The sequence below is a fragment of the Limanda limanda genome, chromosome 21 (genome assembly GCF_963576545.1).
Source record: "Limanda limanda chromosome 21, fLimLim1.1, whole genome shotgun sequence".
In the NCBI taxonomy this organism is placed as follows: Eukaryota; Metazoa; Chordata; class Actinopteri; order Pleuronectiformes; family Pleuronectidae; genus Limanda; species Limanda limanda.
Window position 1 is genome coordinate 18300316 of NC_083656.1, and position 23058 is coordinate 18323373.

General features: G+C 47.1%; 14 non-coding genes across 14 annotated transcripts; all 14 read left to right on the forward strand.

Annotated features, from left to right (window-relative positions):
• Nucleotides 1-76: 76 nt before the first annotated feature.
• Nucleotides 77-148, forward strand: trnaq-cug (transfer RNA glutamine (anticodon CUG)). Its single transcript has one exon. It is a non-coding gene; the product is annotated as a tRNA-Gln (tRNA).
• Nucleotides 149-392: 244 nt separating this feature from the next.
• trnal-cag (transfer RNA leucine (anticodon CAG)) lies at nucleotides 393-475 on the forward strand. Its single transcript has one exon. It is a non-coding gene; the product is annotated as a tRNA-Leu (tRNA).
• Nucleotides 476-1228: 753 nt separating this feature from the next.
• Nucleotides 1229-1300, forward strand: trnaq-cug (transfer RNA glutamine (anticodon CUG)). Its single transcript has one exon. It is a non-coding gene; the product is annotated as a tRNA-Gln (tRNA).
• Nucleotides 1301-1544: 244 nt separating this feature from the next.
• On the forward strand, nucleotides 1545-1627 carry trnal-cag (transfer RNA leucine (anticodon CAG)). Its single transcript has one exon. It is a non-coding gene; the product is annotated as a tRNA-Leu (tRNA).
• Nucleotides 1628-2380: 753 nt separating this feature from the next.
• On the forward strand, nucleotides 2381-2452 carry trnaq-cug (transfer RNA glutamine (anticodon CUG)). The gene has a single exon. It is a non-coding gene; the product is annotated as a tRNA-Gln (tRNA).
• A 244-nt stretch (nucleotides 2453-2696) lies between these two features.
• Nucleotides 2697-2779, forward strand: trnal-cag (transfer RNA leucine (anticodon CAG)). The gene has a single exon. It is a non-coding gene; the product is annotated as a tRNA-Leu (tRNA).
• A 753-nt stretch (nucleotides 2780-3532) lies between these two features.
• Nucleotides 3533-3604, forward strand: trnaq-cug (transfer RNA glutamine (anticodon CUG)). The gene has a single exon. It is a non-coding gene; the product is annotated as a tRNA-Gln (tRNA).
• Nucleotides 3605-3848: 244 nt separating this feature from the next.
• trnal-cag (transfer RNA leucine (anticodon CAG)) lies at nucleotides 3849-3931 on the forward strand. The gene has a single exon. It is a non-coding gene; the product is annotated as a tRNA-Leu (tRNA).
• Nucleotides 3932-4727: 796 nt separating this feature from the next.
• Nucleotides 4728-4810, forward strand: trnal-cag (transfer RNA leucine (anticodon CAG)). Its single transcript has one exon. It is a non-coding gene; the product is annotated as a tRNA-Leu (tRNA).
• A 753-nt stretch (nucleotides 4811-5563) lies between these two features.
• Nucleotides 5564-5635, forward strand: trnaq-cug (transfer RNA glutamine (anticodon CUG)). The gene has a single exon. It is a non-coding gene; the product is annotated as a tRNA-Gln (tRNA).
• Nucleotides 5636-5879: 244 nt separating this feature from the next.
• On the forward strand, nucleotides 5880-5962 carry trnal-cag (transfer RNA leucine (anticodon CAG)). The gene has a single exon. It is a non-coding gene; the product is annotated as a tRNA-Leu (tRNA).
• Nucleotides 5963-6709: 747 nt separating this feature from the next.
• On the forward strand, nucleotides 6710-6781 carry trnaq-cug (transfer RNA glutamine (anticodon CUG)). Its single transcript has one exon. It is a non-coding gene; the product is annotated as a tRNA-Gln (tRNA).
• A 244-nt stretch (nucleotides 6782-7025) lies between these two features.
• trnal-cag (transfer RNA leucine (anticodon CAG)) lies at nucleotides 7026-7108 on the forward strand. The gene has a single exon. It is a non-coding gene; the product is annotated as a tRNA-Leu (tRNA).
• Nucleotides 7109-7861: 753 nt separating this feature from the next.
• Nucleotides 7862-7933, forward strand: trnaq-cug (transfer RNA glutamine (anticodon CUG)). Its single transcript has one exon. It is a non-coding gene; the product is annotated as a tRNA-Gln (tRNA).
• Nucleotides 7934-23058: the final 15125 nt, after the last annotated feature.

Below are 23058 nucleotides of genomic sequence, written 5' to 3' on the forward strand. Positions count from 1 at the left end.
GGGACATTTCCCACTGACCATTGACACCTGAATGCTGTTGGGGGTTGGCGGGTCTAAGATTGCCACAACTGAACAGGGTTCCATGGTGTAATGGCTTGCACTCTGGACTCTGAATCCAGTGATCCGAGTTAAAGTCTCGGTGGGACCTACAGTTAAAGATGTACAACCTTTATAGCACTCTTACCTTTACCTAGTCAAGGTCAGCACCTGAACAACACTGATTGACTCCACATTAGCCTTGCTAAAACTTTGAAATCTCTTTCAGCATCTCAATAGGCAAGATATTTGCTCCCAATGCATTTTGATCGCTTCAACTTTTTAAAACTCACTTTTGCTGATGTCTTTGCTAGCTCTGGATTCGTTTTTTTGGGCTTATTTTTAGGGTTTTCCCAGTCAGGATGGCCGAGCGGTCTAAGGCGCTGCGTTCAGGTCGCAGTCTCCATTGGAGGCGTGGGTTCAAATCCCACTTCTGACAGCTTACCAATAGCAGTTCCTTTGTCATCATGGGGAAAGTATGGTCACTGAAGAGAATAACTGCATTGGTTGATTTTGTTTGCAAAAACATTTTGAATACTCTTCACATCATCTCTCCAAGCATCTAACTGGTTGAAGTGACTTAACATGTCCCTCTCTTGTGGTTGGAGATCTGCAATACTTGGGACACTTGTAGGAACTTATCATCATAGCAACATCCCTTGAATTGTCTCGCACTTGTGTTTAGGGTTTTACAATACGTGGGAGACCAAACATCCAGCACCAGCCGAGCACGGGGACCCAGCCGTCTCTAGATTATAGTGCCCCCTCCACTGAGACCCACCAGCTCCAGCACCAGCCAAGCCAGGGGACCCACTCTTAAGCCCCCACCCTGAGTGCTGAAAATGCCCAGAAATTTCACACTCTTTGTGTTAGGGAAAAATACAATACATTGGACACTTGTAGGCACTGATCATAGTAGCAAAAATGCCTCGAAATGTCCCGACCAATCAGAATGAGCCAGACACTTCTAGGCACTTATCATAGTAGCAAAATGCCTAGAAATGTCCCGTCCAATCAGAATGTGCCGGACACTTCTTTTTGTGCGATCGAATATTGTCTCACAGGGACCTAATTTTTGGAGGTAGTAAAGCTTTGAAAGTAAAAGCTTTTCAATTTGGGACATTTCCCACTGTCCATTTACACCTGAATGCTATTGGGGGTTGGCGGGTCTAAGATTGCCACAACTGAACAGGGTTCCATGGTGTAATGGCTAGCACTCTGGACTCTGAATCCAGTGATCCGAGTTCAAGTCTCGGTGGGACCTACAGTTAAAGATGTACAACCTTTATAGCACTCTTACCTTTACCTAGTCAAGGTCAGCACCTGAACAACACTGATTGACTCCACATTAGCCTTGCTAAAACTTTGAAATCTCTTTCAGCATCTCAATAGGCAAGATATTTGCTCCCAATGCATTTTGATCGCTTCAACTTTTTAAAACTCACTTTTGCTGATGTCTTTGCTAGCTCTGGATTCGATTTTTTGGGCTTATTTTTAGGGTTTTCCCAGTCAGGATGGCCGAGCGGTCTAAGGCGCTGCGTTCAGGTCGCAGTCTCCATTGGAGGCGTGGGTTCAAATCCCACTTCTGACAGCTTACCACTAGCAGTTCCTTTGTCATCATGAGGAAAGTATGGTCACTGAAGAGAATAACTGCATTGGTTGATTTTGTTTGCAAAAACATTTTGAATACTCTTCACATCATCTCTCCAAGCATCTAACTGGTTGAAGTGACTTAACATGTCCCTCTCTTGTGGTTGGAGATCTGCAATACTTGGGACACTTGTAGGAACTTATCATCATAGCAACATCCCTTGAATTGTCTCGCACTTGTGTTTAGGGATTTACAATACGTGGGAGACCAAACATCCAGCACCAGCCAAGCACGGGGCCCCAGCCGTCTCTAGATTATAGTGCCCCCTCCACAGAGACCCACCAGCTCCAGCACCAGCCAAGCCAGGGGACCCACTCTTAAGCCCCCACCCTGAGTGCTGAAAATGCCCAGAAATTTCACACTCTTTGTGTTAGGGAAAAATACAATACATTGGACACTTGTAGGCACTGATCATAGTAGCAAAAATGCCTCGAAATGTCCCGACCAATCAGAATGAGCCAGACACTTCTAGGCACTTATCATAGTAGCAAAATGCCTAGAAATGTCCCGTCCAATCAGAATGTGCCGGACACTTCTTTTTGTGCGATCGAATTTTGTCTCACAGGGACCTAATTTTTGGAGGTAGTAAAGCTTTGAAAGTAAAAGCTTTTCAATTTGGGACATTTCCCACTGTCCATTTACACCTGAATGCTGTTGGGGGTTGGCGGGTCTAAGATTGCCACAACTGAACAGGGTTCCATGGTGTAATGGCTAGCACTCTGGACTCTGAATCCAGTGATCCGAGTTCAAGTCTCGGTGGGACCTACAGTTAAAGATGTACAACCTTTATAGCACTCTTACCTTTACCTAGTCAAGGTCAGCACCTGAACAACACTGATTGACTCCACATTAGCCTTGCTAAAACTTTGAAATCTCTTTCAGCATCTCAATAGGCAAGATATTTGCTCCCAATGCATTTTGATCGCTTCATCTTTTTAAAACTCACTTTTGCTGATGTCTTTGCTAGCTCTGGATTCGTTTTTCTGGGCTTATTTTTAGGGTTTTCCCAGTCAGGATGGCCAAGCGGTCTAAGGCGCTGCGTTCAGGTCGCAGTCTCCATTGGAGGCGTGGGTTCAAATCCCACTTCTGACAGCTTACCACTAGCAGTTCCTTTGTCATCATGAGGAAAGTATGGTCACTGAAGAGAATAACTGCATTGGTTGATTTTGTTTGCAAAAACATTTTGAATACTCTTCACATCATCTCTCCAAGCATCTAACTGGTTGAAGTGACTTAACATGTCCCTCTCTTGTGGTTGGAGATCTGCAATACTTGGGACACTTGTAGGAACTTATCATCATAGCAACATCCCTTGAATTGTCTCGCACTTGTGTTTAGGGATTTACAATACGTGGGAGACCAAACATCCAGCACCAGCCAAGCACGGGGACCCAGCCGTCTCTAGATTATAGTGCCCCCTCCACAGAGACCCACCAGCTCCAGCACCAGCCAAGCCAGGGGACCCACTCTTAAGCCCCCACCCTGAGTGCTGAAAATGCCCAGAAATGTCACACTCTTTGTGTTAGGGAAAAATACAATACATTGGACACTTGTAGGCACTTATCATAGTAGCAAAAATGCCTCGAAATGTCCCGACCAATCAGAATGAGCCAGACACTCTTAGGCACTTATTATAGTAGCAAAATGCCTAGAAATGTCCCGTCCAATCAGAATGTGCCGGACACTTCTTTTTGTGCGATCGAATATTGTCTCACAGGGACCTAATTTTTGGAGGTAGTAAAGCTTTGAAAGTAAAAGCTTTTCAATTTGGGACATTTCCCACTGTCCATTTACACCTGAATGCTGTTGGGGGTTGGCGGGTCTAAGATTGCCACAACTGAACAGGGTTCCATGGTGTAATGGCTAGCACTCTGGACTCTGAATCCAGTGATCCGAGTTCAAGTCTCGGTGGGACCTACAGTTAAAGATGTACAACCTTTATAGCACTCTTACCTTTACCTAGTCAAGGTCAGCACCTGAACAACACTGATTGACTCCACATTAGCCTTGCTAAAACTTTGAAATCTCTTTCAGCATCTCAATAGGCAAGATATTTGCTCCCAATGCATTTTGATCGCTTCAACTTTTTAAAACTCACTTTTGCTGATGTCTTTGCTAGCTCTGGATTCGATTTTTTGGGCTTATTTTTAGGGTTTTCCCAGTCAGGATGGCCGAGCGGTCTAAGGCGCTGCGTTCAGGTCGCAGTCTCCATTGGAGGCGTGGGTTCAAATCCCACTTCTGACAGCTTACCACTAGCAGTTCCTTTGTCATCATGAGGAAAGTATGGTCACTGAAGAGAATAACTGCATTGGTTGATTTTGTTTGCAAAAACATTTTGAATACTCTTCACATCATCTCTCCAAGCATCTAACTGGTTGAAGTGACTTAACATGTCCCTCTCTTGTGGTTGGAGATCTGCAATACTTGGGACACTTGTAGGAACTTATCATCATAGCAACATCCCTTGAATTGTCTCGCACTTGTGTTTAGGGATTTACAATACGTGGGAGACCAAACATCCAGCACCAGCCGAGCACGGGGACCCAGCCGTCTCTAGATTATAGTGCCCCCTCCACAGAGACCCACCAGCTCCAGCACCAGCCAAGCCAGGGGACCCACTCTTAAGCCCCCACCCTGAGTGCTGAAAATGCCCAGAAATGTCACACTCTTTGTGTTAGGGAAAAATACAATACATTGGACACTTGTAGGCACTTATCATAGTAGCAAAAATGCCTCGAAATGTCCCGACCAATCAGAATGAGCCAGACACTTCTAGGCACTTATTATAGTAGCAAAATGCCTAGAAATGTCCCGTCCAATCAGAATGTGCCGGACACTTCTTTTTGTGCGATCGAATATTGTCTCACAGGGACCTAATTTTTGGAGGTAGTAAAACTTTGAAATCTCTTTCAGCATCTCAATAGGCAAGATATTTGCTCCCAATGCATTTTGATCGCTTCAACTTTTTAAAACTCACTTTTGCTGATGTCTTTGCTAGCTCTGGATTCGATTTTTTGGGCTTATTTTTAGGGTTTTCCCAGTCAGGATGGCCGAGCGGTCTAAGGCGCTGCGTTCAGGTCGCAGTCTCCATTGGAGGCGTGGGTTCAAATCCCACTTCTGACAGCTTACCACTAGCAGTTCCTTTGTCATCATGAGGAAAGTATGGTCACTGAAGAGAATAACTGCATTGGTTGATTTTGTTTGCAAAAACATTTTGAATACTCTTCACATCATCTCTCCAAGCATCTAACTGGTTGAAGTGACTTAACATGTCCCTCTCTTGTGGTTGGAGATCTGCAATACTTGGGACACTTGTAGGAACTTATCATCATAGCAACATCCCTTGAATTGTCTCACACTTGTGTTTAGGGATTTACAATACGTGGGAGACCAAACATCCAGCACCAGCCAAGCACGGGGCCCCAGCCGTCTCTAGATTATAGTGCCCCCTCCACAGAGACCCACCAGCTCCAGCACCAGCCAAGCCAGGGGACCCACTCTTAAGCCCCCACCCTGAGTGCTGAAAATGCCCAGAAATTTCACACTCTTTGTGTTAGGGAAAAATACAATACATTGGACACTTGTAGGCACTGATCATAGTAGCAAAAATGCCTCGAAATGTCCCGACCAATCAGAATGAGCCAGACACTTCTAGGCACTTATCATAGTAGCAAAATGCCTAGAAATGTCCCGTCCAATCAGAATGTGCCGGACACTTCTTTTTGTGCGATCGAATATTGTCTCACAGGGACCTAATTTTTGGAGGTAGTAAAGCTTTGAAAGTAAAAGCTTTTCAATTTGGGACATTTCCCACTGTCCATTTACACCTGAATGCTGTTGGGGGTTGGCGGGTCTAAGATTGCCACAACTGAACAGGGTTCCATGGTGTAATGGCTAGCACTCTGGACTCTGAATCCAGTGATCCGAGTTCAAGTCTCGGTGGGACCTACAGTTAAAGATGTACAACCTTTATAGCACTCTTACCTTTACCTAGTCAAGGTCAGCACCTGAACAACACTGATTGACTCCACATTAGCCTTGCTAAAACTTTGAAATCTCTTTCAGCATCTCAATAGGCAAGATATTTGCTCCCAATGCATTTTGATCGCTTCAACTTTTTAAAACTCACTTTTGCTGATGTCTTTGCTAGCTCTGGATTCGATTTTTTGGGCTTATTTTTAGGGTTTTCCCAGTCAGGATGGCCGAGCGGTCTAAGGCGCTGCGTTCAGGTCGCAGTCTCCATTGGAGGCGTGGGTTCAAATCCCACTTCTGACAGCTTACCACTAGCAGTTCCTTTGTCATCATGAGGAAAGTATGGTCACTGAAGAGAATAACTGCATTGGTTGATTTTGTTTGCAAAAACATTTTGAATACTCTTCACATCATCTCTCCAAGCATCTAACTGGTTGAAGTGACTTAACATGTCCCTCTCTTGTGGTTGGAGATCTGCAATACTTGGGACACTTGTAGGAACTTATCATCATAGCAACATCCCTTGAATTGTCTCGCACTTGTGTTTAGGGATTTACAATACGTGGGAGACCAAACATCCAGCACCAGCCGAGCACGGGGACCCAGCCGTCTCTAGATTATAGTGCCCCCTCCACAGAGACCCACCAGCTCCAGCCAAGCCAGGGGACCCACTCTTAAGCCCCCACCCTGAGTGCTGAAAATGCCCAGAAATGTCACACTCTTTGTGTTAGGGAAAAATACAATACATTGGACACTTGTAGGCACTTATCATAGTAGCAAAAATGCCTCGAAATGTCCCGACCAATCAGAATGAGCCAGACACTTCTAGGCACTTATCATAGTAGCAAAATGCCTAGAAATGTCCCGTCCAATCAGAATGTGCCGGACACTTCTTTTTGTGCGATCGAATATTGTCTCACAGGGACCTAATTTTTGGAGGTAGTAAAGCTTTGAAAGTAAAAGCTTTTCAATTTGGGACATTTCCCACTGTCCATTTACACCTGAATGCTGTTGGGGGTTGGCGGGTCTAAGATTGCCACAACTGAACAGGGTTCCATGGTGTAATGGCTAGCACTCTGGACTCTGAATCCAGTGATCCGAGTTCAAGTCTCGGTGGGACCTACAGTTAAAGATGTACAACCTTTATAGCACTCTTACCTTTACCTAGTCAAGGTCAGCACCTGAACAACACTGATTGACTCCACATTAGCCTTGCTAAAACTTTGAAATCTCTTTCAGCATCTCAATAGGCAAGATATTTGCTCCCAATGCATTTTGATCGCTTCAACTTTTTAAAACTCACTTTTGCTGATGTCTTTGCTAGCTCTGGATTCGATTTTTTGGGCTTATTTTTAGGGTTTTCCCAGTCAGGATGGCCAAGCGGTCTAAGGCGCTGCGTTCAGGTCGCAGTCTCCATTGGAGGCGTGGGTTCAAATCCCACTTCTGACAGCTTACCGCTAGCAGTTCCTTTGTCATCATGAGGAAAGTATGGTCACTGAAGAGAATAACTGCATTGGTTGATTTTGTTTGCAAAAACATTTTGAATACTCTTCACATCATCTCTCCAAGCATCTAACTGGTTGAAGTGACTTAACATGTCCCTCTCTTGTGGTTGGAGATCTGCAATACTTGGGACACTTGTAGGAACTTATCATCATAGCAACATCCCTTGAATTGTCTCGCACTTGTGTTTAGGGATTTACAATACGTGGGAGACCAAACATCCAGCACCAGCCAAGCACGGGGACCCAGCCGTCTCTAGATTATAGTGCCCCCTCCACAGAGACCCACCAGCTCCAGCACCAGCCAAGCCAGGGGACCCACTCTTAAGCCCCCACCCTGAGTGCTGAAAATGCCCAGAAATTTCACACTCTTTGTGTTAGGGAAAAATACAATGCATTGGACACTTGTAGGCACTGATCATAGTAGCAAAAATGCCTCGAAATGTCCCGACCAATCAGAATGAGCCAGACACTTCTAGGCACTTATCATAGTAGCAAAATGCCTAGAAATGTCCCGTCCAATCAGAATGTGCCGGACACTTCTTTTTGTGCGATCGAATATTGTCTCACAGGGACCTAATTTTTGGAGGTAGTAAAGCTTTGAAAGTAAAAGCTTTTCAATTTGGGACATTTCCCACTGTCCATTTACACCTGAATGCTGTTGGGGGTTGGCGGGTCTAAGATTGCCACAACTGAACAGGGTTCCATGGTGTAATGGCTAGCACTCTGGACTCTGAATCCAGTGATCCGAGTTCAAGACTCAGTGGGACCTACAGTTAAAGATGTACAACCTTTATAGCACTCTTACCTTTACCTAGTCAAGGTCAGCACCTGAACAACACTGATTGACTCCACATTAGCCTTGCTAAAACTTCGAAATCTCTTTCAGCATCTCAATAGGCAAGATATTTGCTCCCAATGCATTTTGATCGCTTCAACTTTTTAAAACTCACTTTTGCTGATGTCTTTGCTAGCTCTGGATTCGATTTTTTGGGCTTATTTTTAGGGTTTTCCAAGTCAGGATGGCCGAGCGGTCTAAGGCGCTGCGTTCAAGCTGGGGAACAATAGTCCGTCAAAGATGGGGAAGAAGAGGGAAGGAAGGGGAAGGAAGAGAAGAGGAGAAAAGAGGAGAAAAGGGAAGAAAAAGGGAAAGAAGGAAAAAGAAAGGAGCAATGTGAAGTTTTATATCCTAGACACAAATATAACACTTTTTATGTTTTTGGACATTGCACGCATGGGACTCGAACCCTGGACTCTGGGAATGCGAAGGTGCGTGCTCGTTCCTCATAAAATGACGAATTGCCTCCTACTTTTTCACACATTATGTTGTTATGAGAATAGTTCCTTGTGTAATAACACCTACCTGCACTACCTCCCACTCCACAGGACTCATCACATGACAGGAGTGGATGATCTTTCCATTTGGGTCCCTCATTAGGACATTTCTTCTACTGTACATCAGAGACCACCTCCCATATCAACTTGTAAATCACATACCATGTTTCTGTTATTGAATGTTGTCATCTGCTTCATCATTATAATAATCACCATTATTATTCTTATTGAGGTTGTTGTTGTTGTGCTGCTAACTGTCATTAAAAACACCAATTCATACATTGCTGTAAACCAGTTTTATGTGTTCATAGAAATAAGAACAATAGAAAAATTGAATTTAAACAGACAGATAAAAACAGGGCATATGGAATTAACTAACACAGTAGTCCCCAGAGTTAAACAGGAACATTTAAAAAAACTATTTACAATAAAACTATTATTTACAAATATGAACTATTTACATCTTTTTCCTCATTTCCTCCAACCATTGGTCTTTTGTTAAGGCTTCAGAGTTAGGGCAATATACCCTTCCATGGTAGTGGCTGTGTTTTTTAAACAGACAGATACAAACAGGGCATATGGAATTAACTAACACAGTAGTCCCCAGAGTTAAACAGGAACATTTAAAAAAACTATTTACAATAAAACTATTATTTACAAATATGAACTATTTACATCTTTTTCCTCATTTCCTCCAACCATTGGTCTTTTGTTAAGGCTTCAGAGTTAGGGCAATATACCCTTCCATGGAAGTGGCTGTGTCCAGTGACAGCAGTGCGGAACTGGCCACACTTTTTGCATGTGTTGGCAGTCACAGTTCTCCTATATGGCCTTTTAGGGGGGGGGGCCAGCTTCCACTGTGCTGGTGGGCGCACTGGTTTGAGGACAGCTGGCCTGACCTACTGGCACAGGAAACACAATCTGAACCAGTCCAGAAGATGTGAGGAGGTGAGGTGTGATGAGGGGTGCTGGTGCTGGTGGGGTGGCAAATAACTGCCTCTTCTCTGGTCCCTTCGGCCTGATGTTGACTGGACGCTGAACAGATCCCGTCGGCCTCTGTTTGGCCTGACCTGCTGTACTCTGCGGCAGCTGGTACTGGTGTTCTCTTCGGGCCGGCGTGGGTAAAGCAGGGAGCACTCTTGCCTCCTGAAGAGGCTCATCAGATTCTGCCAGGGCTGGAGGCACTGCAGTGCCCTGGAGCAGCACAGATAGCTCCTGCTTCTTCTGCCGGTTGTTATGCCACTGGATGAGCGTGCTCTGATTCACCTCCACCAGCTGAATTTCAGAACCCTGCATCACCCGGCAGTTGCCAACAACAAGCTGCCTTATCTTGCGGTAATCCCTCAGAATTAAGGACCATCGAGAATCAGCCCTCTTACCCTTTTTTGCCGGGCTTTGGTGTATATTGCAGAGTCTGATGAAGCAGGTTTCCACCAACCGACAGCAGTCAGGCCACTGGGCAGGTACGCTACTTGCACCTAACATGCAGCGGGTGGTACTCTCCACACAAGGGGTTTTTGAGGGCTTCTTTGGTGTTCTGAAGCGTCCACTCAAAAGTCTCACCTGATGTCGTGCGGCATAAACCACCCGCTGCTTGTCACCTTCGCTCAGCTTGTCCCAAAGTGACACTATTGCATTCGCCTGCTGGTTGCTTAGACAGAGAGAGGTCTGACCCCGAAGCTCCACCAAATACTCAGCGAGTCTGTCCACGTGCTTGTATCCGGGGAGATGCTGGTCATCAACAGCCTGTGAAAAAGATTCAACTGTTTAGAAGATGTAAAACTTTCACTCACAATACTTTGTTTTTAAGTATTGATCAAATATGTTAACATATGTAATCAAAAATAGTGAAGAAGCATGCTCATAACTACATACATATTCTGAAACGAACACAGCTAGACTTACCATGTCTTCATCAACAGCGTGAATATCATCTTGCTCTTCAGAGGATGAACTAGAGGCTACAGTGCAAAGCGCCACAGAGGATGAGCCAGGTGCCAGGGTGGGTGAAACAGGAACCACTGAGGATGTGCCAGGTGCCAGGGTGGAAGTACCAGGACCCAGGGTGGTTTGCAGCTTCCTCTGAATCAGGGTTCATATCCTGCAGTGCCTGACCAGTCTGCCGGAACAGATACTGCATCCCTATGAGCTCTCCTGAAACAACATAATTAAATTGGATTGTTTACAAAAGTTGATACAGTGGATAAAGGGTTTAAAAATGGAGGTAAATAACTAATTCAATCACAAATGCTAACCATTGTACGGTGAGGGTGGACAGAACTCTGGTACCAACTTCCTGCCATACAGCTTCTGATAATTCTGGTTGAGTGGATGAACCAGGTTACCCGAGTAGCTGCGCAAAGAAGATGGTCCAGTGGACAGAGCAGCAACCCCACGGTCCTGGTTCCATCTGTGGAGCCCTTCCAGGAGATACATCTGAAAGTTCAGGCTGTTTGCACTCGTCCCTAAAAGTACACATTAAATACATGATTAATTATCAAACGATGAAATGTTATTGGACTATTCAGCATATAGACTTAAATGTCTGACTGACACAAACCTGGTATGAAGCGGTTGAGGTATAGATGAAAAGACTCTAGTGATGTAGAGCCTCTGGCACATCTGTAAACAGGTAAGCGCACACCTCCCTTTGTGAGCTCCCCTGTTTTAATGTAAAGAGCAACACCTGTTGGGTCCTGGATGCATTTGACGTGCTTTCTCTGGACACGCCAGATGTGCTCCATCCTCTCGCTGTCAAACAGGGGAACACCAGAGGAGTCGTTACCACTGCTTCCCATCAGCAACCCCAGCAGCTCCTCCAGCAGGCGAATGGTGGTCTCCTCACCACGGGTCTTCCTCCTACAGTGGAGAGCCATCTCCTCCCTGGAGAGATGTTTGGTGATGTCGCCATCAGTAAGGGAGGGCAGACTTTGGGACCGAAGCTGCTGCCTTTTTGCTTCTCGCAACATAGCTAAATCAGCTGCGTCCCACTCAAATATGCTCGCTGAAAGGCGAGACATAAATCCTGGGTACAGCTGATGAGCATCTGTTGTGCATCCCAGGGCAAGTCGGCGCATGAAGTGCCAGATATCCAGCCTTACAATAATGTCTGGCCACCCGCTGAATCTGGCCTTCAGCTTGGTCTCTCCTGCCTCTGTGCAGCAGCCACAGTCCACATATAAGGCAACAGGGGGATCCACACCAGCCTGCTGGTACCTCTTCACCAGGTCCGCTGCCATAAAGTCCAGGCCAGCTCCCTCCTGAGCGGTCATCACACTGATGAGAACCTGACCGTACTCATTGCCCACAGAGGTTAGCCAGTGCGCTGTTCCTTTGGCTGTTCCAGCAAGCTTCTTGGTGATCTGAAGAACACAAAATTGTGAACAATCTGTGAACAGGATTCAGAAATTCAGGCAGTAGTTAATAATATATCTTTAAGACGATACAACCACCTTTGCTCCTAGTAAAACTACATACAACCCCACTATGGACTGTCACTTTAACACTTCTCAACGGTGCAATATTCACTATACTATGTTTCTATATACTTATTTATATCCCTCAGCCAAGTACTGCATTGTGGCAAGACAAGGAAAGGCAGAGACGCAGGTACTGCTTACTGTTGTTTATTCAGTAGTCAGGAAGAACTGGCACATGTTCCCCATATGGGAAGTATATATAGTTACAGCCTTTCCCATTACCCATCAACCCACTGGGTAAGAGGACACACCCATGAGTGCACGCCACACAGCCCCCCCCCCCCGAACACCCAGAGGGAAAAAAAAAATAAAATGGGACAAAAGTCAGTACCTCTCAGGGGGTTTAACGAGGCGACCATAACGGCTAAGCCGATCCCCGTCCGCAAACGCAGGGGTGGAACAAGCAGAAGGGACATCATTTACAACAGGCACAGGATCAGGAGGCACAACTGGAGAAAACAACACAGGGGTCTTAGAAGGGGGGTGACCACGACGGGGAACCCGGGCCGGTAGCACCTCTTCGCCGGCCAACAGATGAGCTGGCTTAAGTCTGTCTAACGAAACACGCTCCCTGCGCCCGCCCATGTCCAGAATAAAACTTTTAGAACCCGCCTCTAACACTCTAAACGGGCCGTCATACGGGGGCTGGAGGGGAAACCGGTGAGCATCGTGACGCACGAAAACAAATCGAGCGGTCGCGAGATCTGTTGGCACGAAAGACCGAGGAGAAAAATGATGCACGGGCACCGGTGCACAAGCGGCCTGTGACGCAGGACGGGCAACAGGAACTGGAAAGGGGGCCGAGCTCTGAGGCAGAAACTCCCCTGGGACGCGGAGCGGCTGACCGAGTACCAACTCTGCAGGCGAGGCATCCAGGTCAACCTTAGGAGCCGAGCGCAACCCGAGCATCACCCACGGCAACCGATCCAACCAGTTTGCATCTGAGAGCGCAGCCCGCAATGACGCCTTAAGCGACCGGTGAAAACGTTCACACAAACCGTTAGCCTGGGGGTGGTAGGCAGTGGTACGGTGAACCTGTGTGCCCAAAGACTTTGCTAGTGCTGACCAGAGCTCCGAAATTAACTGCGGGCCTCTGTCAGAGGTGATATCAGACAGTGCACCAAAACGTGAGACCCAAGCTGAAAGAAAAGCGCGTGCCACGTCCGCAGATGTCGTGGAAGACAGAGGAACCGCCTCTGGCCACCTAGTGGTCCGATCTACCATGGTAAGGAGATGTGTAAAACCCTGGGAAGGGGGAAGAGGCCCCACAAGGTCGATATGCACATGATCAAAACGCCTGGCTGGAATCAAAAATGGCTCGAGGGGCGCCCTAGTGTGCTGGTGAACTTTAGCGCGCTGACACGCCACACATGTGGCCGCCCACTCTTTGACCTCTTTGCGAAGGCCAGGCCACACAAACTTCGAAGACACCAACTTCACCGACGCCCGGACACCCGGATGAGAAAGAGAGTGCACCATATCAAAGACCCGACGGCGCCAAGCAACCGGCACCACCGGGCGGGGGCGGCCCGTGGAGACGTCGCAAAGGAGGGCAGGCCCACCATTTTGCACCACTGCCTCCTCCAGCTCCAGACCGGTACTCGCAGCTCTCAGTGCAACGATACCCGGGTCCCCAGGTTGATCGGCAGCCAGTGCGGAAAAATCAACCCCAAGATGCACAGGGCACACCAGCACCCGCGACAGGCAGTCTGCAACCGGGTTCGCTTTACCCGCCACATGCTGGATGTCCGTTGTGAATTCGGAGATCGCCGCTAGATGGCGCTGCTGGCTAGCAGACCATGGCTCTGTCACCTTCGCCATAGCAAACGTCAATGGTTTGTGGTCAACATAGGCTGTGAAAGTGCGGCCTTCCAGCAGGAAACGGAAATGACGCGTAGCCAGGTACAACGCTAACAGTTCCCGGTCAAACACACTGTATTTTCGCTCACTGTCTCGCAAACCGCGGCTAAAAAATGCAAGGGGCTGCCACGCACCCGCAACACGCTGTTCAACAACTGCACCAACAGCCACATCCGAAGCATCGGTCGTGAGGGCGATGGGCGCCCGAGACGCGGGGTGCGCCAGAAGCGCCGCGTTAGCCAGGGCAGCCTTGGCCCCCTCAAAAGCCTGGATCCTCACAGGGGTCCAGTCAACCTGGTCCTTGGCTGTCTTAAGCTTCAAAGCACCATACAATGGTTGCAGGAGTTGGGCCGCACGAGGCAAGAAACGATTGTAAAAGTTTACCATGCCCAAAAACTCCTGTAGCGACCTGACCGAGACCGGACGGGGAAAATCCGCAACTGCATGCACCTTCGAGGGCAAAGGAACCGCACCCTGCGACGAAATGCGATGGCCCAAAAAGTCTATGACAGACAGCCCAAACTGGCACTTGGCTGTGTTGACAATGAGACCATGCCCATCAAGGCGCTGGAAAACCTGCCTAAGGTGCGACAAATGCTCATCAGCCGACGGGCTGGCCACCAAGATGTCGTCCAAATAGACGAAAACAAACGCGAGGTCACGTAGCACCGAGTCCATCAATCGCTGAAACGTCTGCGCTGCGCCTTTAAGGCCGAACGGCATTCGCAGGAACTCGAAAAGCCCAAACGGTGTAATGACAGCAGTCTTGGGCACGTCCTCTGCCCGCACAGGCACCTGATGATAACCTCGCACCAAAATCGATTTTAGAAAAAATTGTCATGCCCGCCAGACGAATCGAAAAATCCTGAAAATGCGGAATGGGGTAACGGTCATGGGCCGTAATGTTATTTAAACGGCGGAAGTCGCCGCACGGCCGCCAAGAACCGTCCGCCTTGGGCACCATGTGGAGCGGCGAAGCCCACGGGCTGTTGGACCGCCTAACGATCCCCAAACGCTCCATGGTAGCAAACTCCTCCTTCGCGGTGGCTAACTTCACGGTGTCGAGGCGACGCGAACGTGCGAAAACGGGCGTACCCGCAGTGGGAATGAAATGTTCCACGCCGTGTTTAGTAACCGCGGCAGAAAATGCGGGCGTTGTCAGCTAAGCGCTGGAAGACATCCTTTGACGCAGCGAAATTAGCGTGTGTTAACGGCCCGGGTCCCCCTGACTGACACGGAAAGACGCAAAAGACACAGCATCAATGAGCCTGCGATTAGCTACATCCACTAATAACCCATTAGTGCACAGAAAATCTGCTTCGATAATAGGAACCGTAATGGAGGCTACAACAAAGTCACACAGAAATTTGAGTCCATTGAAACACACAGTCACAGACTTGGTACCAAACGTCTCTATAGCCGAACCGTTAGCCGCTGTCAGACGCGGACCACTGCCACGGGCCGAGAGGTCCATAGCTGCAGGAGGGAGAAGGCTCTTCTGCGAGCCGGAGTCCACCAGGAACTGATTACCTGATATGGAGTCATGAACGAACAGCAGCTCCTCTTGATCACCAGCGCCCACGGCTGCTACCGAGCGCCGGCTCTTCCGTTTCCCGGTGCCTCGAACGCGCACGGAGGAACGCAGCGGCGCGCCTTGCTGCCGAAGCGCTGATGGAAGAAACACAGCTGGCCGCGCTGTCTGCGGGTGGAAACTGCAGCCGTCAATGCCGGAACCTCGTTCTCCAACGTCGACTGGGAGGACTCCACGGCCACACTCTGCACGGAGACGTTCCTCGAAGTCAGCAGGATCCGGTCCGCCTGCTCAGCCAATCCACGGAAGTCGCCGGCCGCCAAGCAAGAAGAGTTGGCGAGGGCTGCGGGCACCTGCAGCGGGAGCTGGCGCAGAAAGATGTGCGGGAACAGGAAACCCTCATCCTCGGAGCCCAGCAACAACAGCATCTCGTCCATCAGGTCCACTGCCGAACCATCACCCAAACCGGGAAGCGACAGTAGCTTGTCCGCTCTCTCCGCGGCTGACAAGCTGTAGCGCCGGAGGAGAAGCTGCTTGATGGCGGCGTACTTTCCCCGCAGCGGCGGGGCTCGCAGGAGCTGCATCACGCGCCGGGTGGATTGCTGGTCCAAAGCCGCGACCACCAAAAAATACCTGGAGTCGTCTGCCGTTACTCCTCGCAGATGGAAGAGAGCCTCGACGTGCTGAAACCACGGCGCGGGGTCGTTCTGCCAAAACCCTGGCAGTTTAACGTGCCCCGCGGAGCTGGTCGATCGCGGAAGCTGCGGCGCCATGGTCGTTGTGGAGACACGGTCCACGGGCGCCGGGGAAGAAAATACGTCTTCCCCCGATGAGGAAGGGACACTATCCTCCTCTACCTCGAACATGTCCAAAAAACGGGGTCACCAATGTGGCAAGACAAGGAAAGGCAGAGATGCAGGTACTGCTTAGTGTTGTTTATTCAGTAGTCAGGAAGAACTGGCACATGTTCCCCATACGGGAAGTATATATAGTTACAGCCTTTCCCATTACCCATCAACCCACTGGGTGAGAGGACACACCCATGAGTGCACGCCACAGCATGCTAATTATTTTTATGTCTTTCTGCTGCTGTAAAATTCTAAATTTCCCCATTGAGGGACTAATAAATTACTTCTTAATCTTAATATGATTAGCAGATTTGAAAGAAAAAGATTCTTTAACCTTTCTGGTGGAATCCATCTTGAGGACAGTGCCATATGTGGATGTAATCCTGGCCTTGATGTCCTCCTTTCTTGTCAAAATGTCCTTGCAGTAAACTGACAGGAGCCACTTAATGCTCGGCACCACAGCAGGCTTTGGGGCCTCGGGGAACGACAGGGGCAGCAGTGCAGGTTGCTCGCCGAAGTCCATACACTCTTCGGTGAACATCATCGAACGGCTAAACCACTCCTCTGTGTGGTTCTGCTGCAGCTTTTTTAAAAGCTGCGTTGGGCTGTTGCCGAGGCCTCTCTCCCGCAGATTTTGGATCACCTGGATGTCACATGCATACCTTGATCATAGACAGATATATCAGTTATTGCATTTTTTTTTACTGTGTTGTGCAATAGGAGTAGACTTGACGTTGGCTAATTAATAATAATCATGAAATATGATTATTAAAATAATAAAAATTATCTATCAAAAATAATTAAATTATTAATTGAAGATGATCAGTAATCAAATAACAATAAAACCACTAATGAGAAAATAGGAATTATCAATTAGAAAGTACAAGCTATCAATTAACAATGATAAGGTTATCAACCAATAATGAAAATAATTAGTCCAACACAATAAAATTATCAATTTAACAATAATACTATCTATATTAATAATTGAGAAAGGGGGGCACCACCCTGGTTTCCCAGGGGCCAACGATGTCAAGCTATAATTATCAGTCTCATAATGATAAATGTCAAATTAATAATGTCAATATTTTAATATTAACGATTACTTAATAAACAGTGAAGGCTTCTAAGTTCGAGCACAGGTGATCATAATCCAGCTGCAATCACATACATATGCACAAATAATCACAGACTACAGATACTTTAATTACAAAAGTATTTATTAAAAAGGGGAAATAAAGTTATAATGTTATTCAATGATTTATCATTTTAACAAGCTCCAATATTTCAAAGGTAAACACAGCAGCAGCACTTATCACAATTCAGAAAATACATGGACAACCTGCGGTCTACCTATGTATGTCTGTCTCTATGTGTGTGTGTGTCTGTGTCAAAGTGTCTCTCTGTGTGTGTGTGTCTATGTGTGTGTGTGTGAAATAAAGTTAGTGTTATTTAATGATTCATAATCTTAACAAACTCCCATATTTCAAAGATAACAACAGCAGCTTATCACAATTTAGAACACGCATGTAACCTCTGGTCCATCTATGTGTCTCTGTGTGTGTGTGTCTGTCTGTGTCTATCAATGTGTGTGTGTGTGTGTGTGTGTGTGTGTGTGTGTGTGTGTGTGTGTGTGTGTGCGAGAGAGAGAGAAAAAGAAGGGGGGTGGCGATGACGCGTAGTGACATCACATCTAAGATGGAGGCCGATCATGATTCGTGGAATCAAGGCCTAAAAACTCTCAAAATGGCGGATTGACTACAAAACAAGATGGCGGAGCCTTTATGAATTTAGAGCCAGAATAGGAGGAGAGAGGGAGAGAAGGCGTGGCAATAATAGACTCAAGATGGTGGTTTAACTTAACGTTATCCAAAATGGAGAATATGTTAATGACACCATGTGGCCGGAGCGCACACTGGTGGTCGTCACATGAATTACACAAAGGAAATTTTAGACAAAGAGAATTCTTATCTCTGCTTGGCTTTGGGGGCCGAATGGTTTCCAGATGTGTTCAGCCTCTCTAAGCATAGATTTAACTATGTGACATGACCTGTATTATAAATACAGGTCAGAAGTGTGTATAGGTCGGTTTAGAAGGAGAGAGAGAGAGAGAGAAAACATGTAAGGAGAGTTCAAAGAAGCTCTTAAAAATACGCCTGAGATGAGTTAACAGGGATTCACCCCTCAGCCCTCAAGCGAGCGTTGTGGGCCGAGGTTCTGATCGGTGAAATCACTGCAGACTCACACAGACGTTAACAGTGCGGGCGGAGGCGCTTCTCGCGGCCCTATTTACTTGCAACACAAAACATTGCGATCAAACCGGAAACCGGAAGTAGCGGCTCGGAGTAGTGGCCGGCTAAAACAATGGAACACGGAAGTTCCATCAACAAAATACACTCAAGTATTAAATCAACACGCTACATATTAAAACTAACATCTGCCCAGACAACATAAGCCTCTTACTGTGACCGTGATTTCGTGGGTTGCATGCGACTTGGCGCGAATCCCCGGAGGTTCAGTGAATCGCTTGAAGTTTCTCAGGCGGGCTTTCGTGAGTACCGCAGCTGGGCCGGAGCCGATCCGTCGTGCTCCGTGGCGAGATGAGGTTTCGTCTTCTTCTGCAGCAGCGGAGATCGTGGTCACTCACAGGAACGTGCGGTGGGTCGACTATGAAGACCCCCTGGGGGGGGGTCTAGTGGCGACGTCAGCATCGGAGGAAAGAGAAAGAAGTTAGTTGCCTCCTTAAGTTGCTGGGTTAACTGGTGGGACCCCGGGGGGGGTCCCATTGTCACATCAGCATCGGAGTGAAGAGAGAAAGAAGTTAGTGAGCTCAGCCTATTTAAGTCATGTTCTAGGTGACTCCCCCCTGGGAGGAGGGGTCAGGGGTCAGTGTGGCCCTCCAGCCAATTGAGTTGTCAGGATTTGGCCCCCAGGGGCGGGCTTACAATGGGGACCCTCACAGGACCCAGGAAGTGATCTGCTGCCACATGGAGATAAGCGCTCCATGCTGGATTTCTAATGTAAGGGGTTTCCCGAGCCTGGCCTAAGGTTTTACGACTCTTTGTTCTAAGTCAGGTCACTGGGCCTTGCCCAACAACTGCATTTCTACTTGAAAAGGCAAGAGAGGAAATTAACGTTAATCACTTTTGTGTGAGGATGACCCGGAATTGTGTCTGGCGTGCCTTGCTCAGTTGTTTCAGGACAGTCTCACTCCAGGACACATGGCTGGATCTACATTTGGTGCAGGTTAGTGTCTCTGTCACCATATTATACATCCTGTCCACGTCCAGGACTCGGCGTGCCCTCTTGTGCAGACCCGCTCCTGTTAGTTGGTGCTTTCCACAGGCAAGGTTTGGGCAGACCACCTTCACCTTCCACAGCTTGTAGGGCATCCAGACCAGAAGTGGATGGGCAAAAAAGGGGTCTGGAACCGGAGCCTGATGGTAAAGGTCGCTAGGCTGTGGTGGAAAGTGCCAGAGCTTCAATTTATCTTTAAGCACTAATTTTCCTTTTGGCCCCATCTTGAAAAGAGACTTCACAATCCATTTGTGGTCTTCAGGAGGCAAGCCTTCTGACCACAAACGGGGCAGCTGAGTTTCAGTCTCTGTCCTGGAGTCAGCAGTCTGTGCAATAACAAAAAAATGGATCAACATAATATTGTATTATAATGAAAGACGCTGCTTATGCTCCACAAAATGAATTAAATGTTAAATTACTCACTGACACAGTGGCACACACTGCTGTGGCCATAATAGGAATAATACTACTATACCATATATACCATAATACTATATACCATATATACATATATATATATATATATATATATATATATATATATATATATATACATATATATATATATACATATATACATATATACCATAATACTGCCCGGACGATCAGGCGGCTGCTGGCGTTCAGGTCGCAGTCTCCATTGGAGGCGTGGGTTCAAATCCCACTTCTGACAGCTTACCACTAGCAGTTCCTTTGTCATCCTGAAGAAAGTATGGTCACTGAAGAGAATAACTGCATTGGTTGATTTTGTTTGCAAAAACATTTTGAATACTCTTCACATCATCTCTCCAAGCATCTAACTGGTTGAAGTGACTTAACATGTCCCTCTCTTGTGGTTAGAGATCTGCAATACTTGGGGCACTTGTAGGAACTTATCATCATAGCAACATCCCTTGAATTGTCTCGCACTTGTGTTTAGGGATTTACAATATGTGGGAGACCAAACATCCAGCACCAGCCGAGCCCGGGGACCCAGCCGTCTCTAGATTATAGTGCCCCCTCCACAGAGACCCACCAGCTCCAGCACCAGCCAAGCCAGGGGACCCACTCTTAAGCCCCCACCCTGAGTGCTGAAAATGCCCAGAAATTTCACACTCTTTGTGTTAGGGAAAAATACAATACATTGGACATTGAGTCTGCCATTCCCTTGTGTGATTTCAAAGGTGTTGCCTTTGGTGACAGAAATGCATGAACTTTTTAACTACATTTTAAGTTGTACATACATGAAAAAAACAGGTGGAACAGGAGAGCCAGACCATCAGTCTTGTAATATTGTAATAATCCTATGAAAAACCCAGTTGTGGCATAAGGCTTTTATGACAGATGAAAACTAAAAGTATGTTATAGAAGGTAGCTAAATAAATGTTTATGAGAATGTGACATATACATATATATATATACAGTGTTGGGGAGTAACGGAATACATGTAACGGCGTTACGTATTTAGAATACAAATTATGAGTAACTGTATTCCGTTACAGTTACAAATTAAATAGATGGTATTCAGAATACAGTTACATTGTTGAAATCAGTGGATTACATGACGGTACTTCTCTGTTTCACGAGTTTAATGTCTCGTAAATCCACCGGCGGCAAAGCCCCCAGGAAGCAGCTGGAGACCAGGGCTGCCGTAAGAGCGACCCGGCCCCCGGCGGCGTGAAGAAGCCTCACCGCTACCGGCTCGGGACCGTTACAGGCCCGGGACCGAGGCTCTGAGAGAGTTCCGTCGCTACCAGAAATCTACGGAGCTGCTGATCCGCAAGCTGCCCTTCCAGCACCTGGTGAGAGAAGACCGACCTGCGCTCCCAGAGCTCCGCTGTCATGGCTCTGCAGGAGACCAGCGAGGCACGCCGGGTTCACACCGGACGCTGAAGCGACGCTAAAATAATATCACCCGTTGACCCAGTAGTATAAAAGCATATGGTCACTTGTTGCTCTAACATTAACTGCCACAGCATCCCAATTTAATGTCATCCATCTTCAAGAACTTCTCCGCTGTTTGCTCCGTTCAATGTCGCGTGTCGAGGGTAAATTATGTATTCTCCACTCAAGCCAATGGGGAGCCCCCCCCCCCTATCTTTTTATCTTTATGACTGCTTGTGTGTCTGTATGGAGGGGGGCATTTAGTAATGTGATCGGTCAAATTGGTAAATTTAAAACTCCAGGACAACAGAAGGGGAATACAAACTATGGGATGCATGCTTTATCATTTATATCATATAAAATATGTCATCAATATCGTTTAAAATCATTTTTCAGTGTGTTTCCTGGAGCGATATGCTCGCGTCAAGCGCAAAAAATAGACCCGACGCCGAAACGATCGCTGCACGGCGCGAGGCAGCCTTGGCGCGGGGGGGGGGGGGGGGGGTCCTTCAGCGTCCGGTGGGGCCAGCACAGAGGTGGGAGTGGATGGGAGCCGGACATCCAGCTGGCCCGCAGCATCGGTGGAGAGAGAGTTTAAACTGCTGCTGCTCCACTGACTATAACAACGCCGCAATCATACACTTAAAAAATGCAATACAAACCGGAAGTATTCCAAGTATTCAGAATACGTTACTCAGATTAGTTAATGTAATGGAATACGTTACAGATTACATTTTTGGGCATGTATTCTGTATTCTGTAACGGAATACGTTTTGAAAGTATGTATATATATATATATATATATATAGCTTATTACAATTGCAAACAACGGCAGCAGATAAAAAGTGACATAATGGTGAAACTGTTTGTAAGAAAACTAAATAAATGGAGGATGGGACCCACTGCTGCTGCCTGTTGCTCCACAGAGCCTGGGAGGAACTGAATAAATGTATATGACAACATTAGGTGACAGGATAAATTACTAGTATATTTATAGTTATGTCATACCCCTGTGTTAAACGTGTAAATGCTGAGAGTAAGCTGTCTTCAGACTGTAAAGCCACCCCACCCCCACCCCAGCATCCTCACACCTACCCCAGCTCCCCCCCCCCCCACACACACACACCAGCCCCCCAACCCTCGGTCGACACAAGAAAAAGAAACCCAGTTTATAACGTAGAAAACTAAATAAATGTCAATGACAACATGACAACAGGGGAAATTACTTCTATGTTAGTACCGTAAGCCCTAGAGCCAACTTAAATAAAAACCGGGAAAATCGCCGTCAGATAACAGAGTTTATTTTAACGGATTTAGCTATAAATACATGGATATAACAACATGACACGACAGGTGGAAGGACTGCTATACTTAAGGGCAAGTCATGCCACTCTACGAAATGTGTAAATTCTTACCATTTTGATGTGTAGCTCGGTAGTTTCAAATGAATGACTCGTAGCTTTAGATTCAAATCGTTCTGACGTCAAGCTAGCATAACGTAACCTGCGGCGCAGGTCCGCACCTACTCTGGGACCGCCCCCTCGTTTACGCTCCGAACGCAGCCCCGCCCATAGCAGCTGTCTACAACATTGCAACATTTCAGCCTTGTGATTGGTCAAATGTTGAAAATGTTCAAACCACGGGCGCTGCGGTTGGCCGCTGAATGTTAAGGATGCGATTGTGA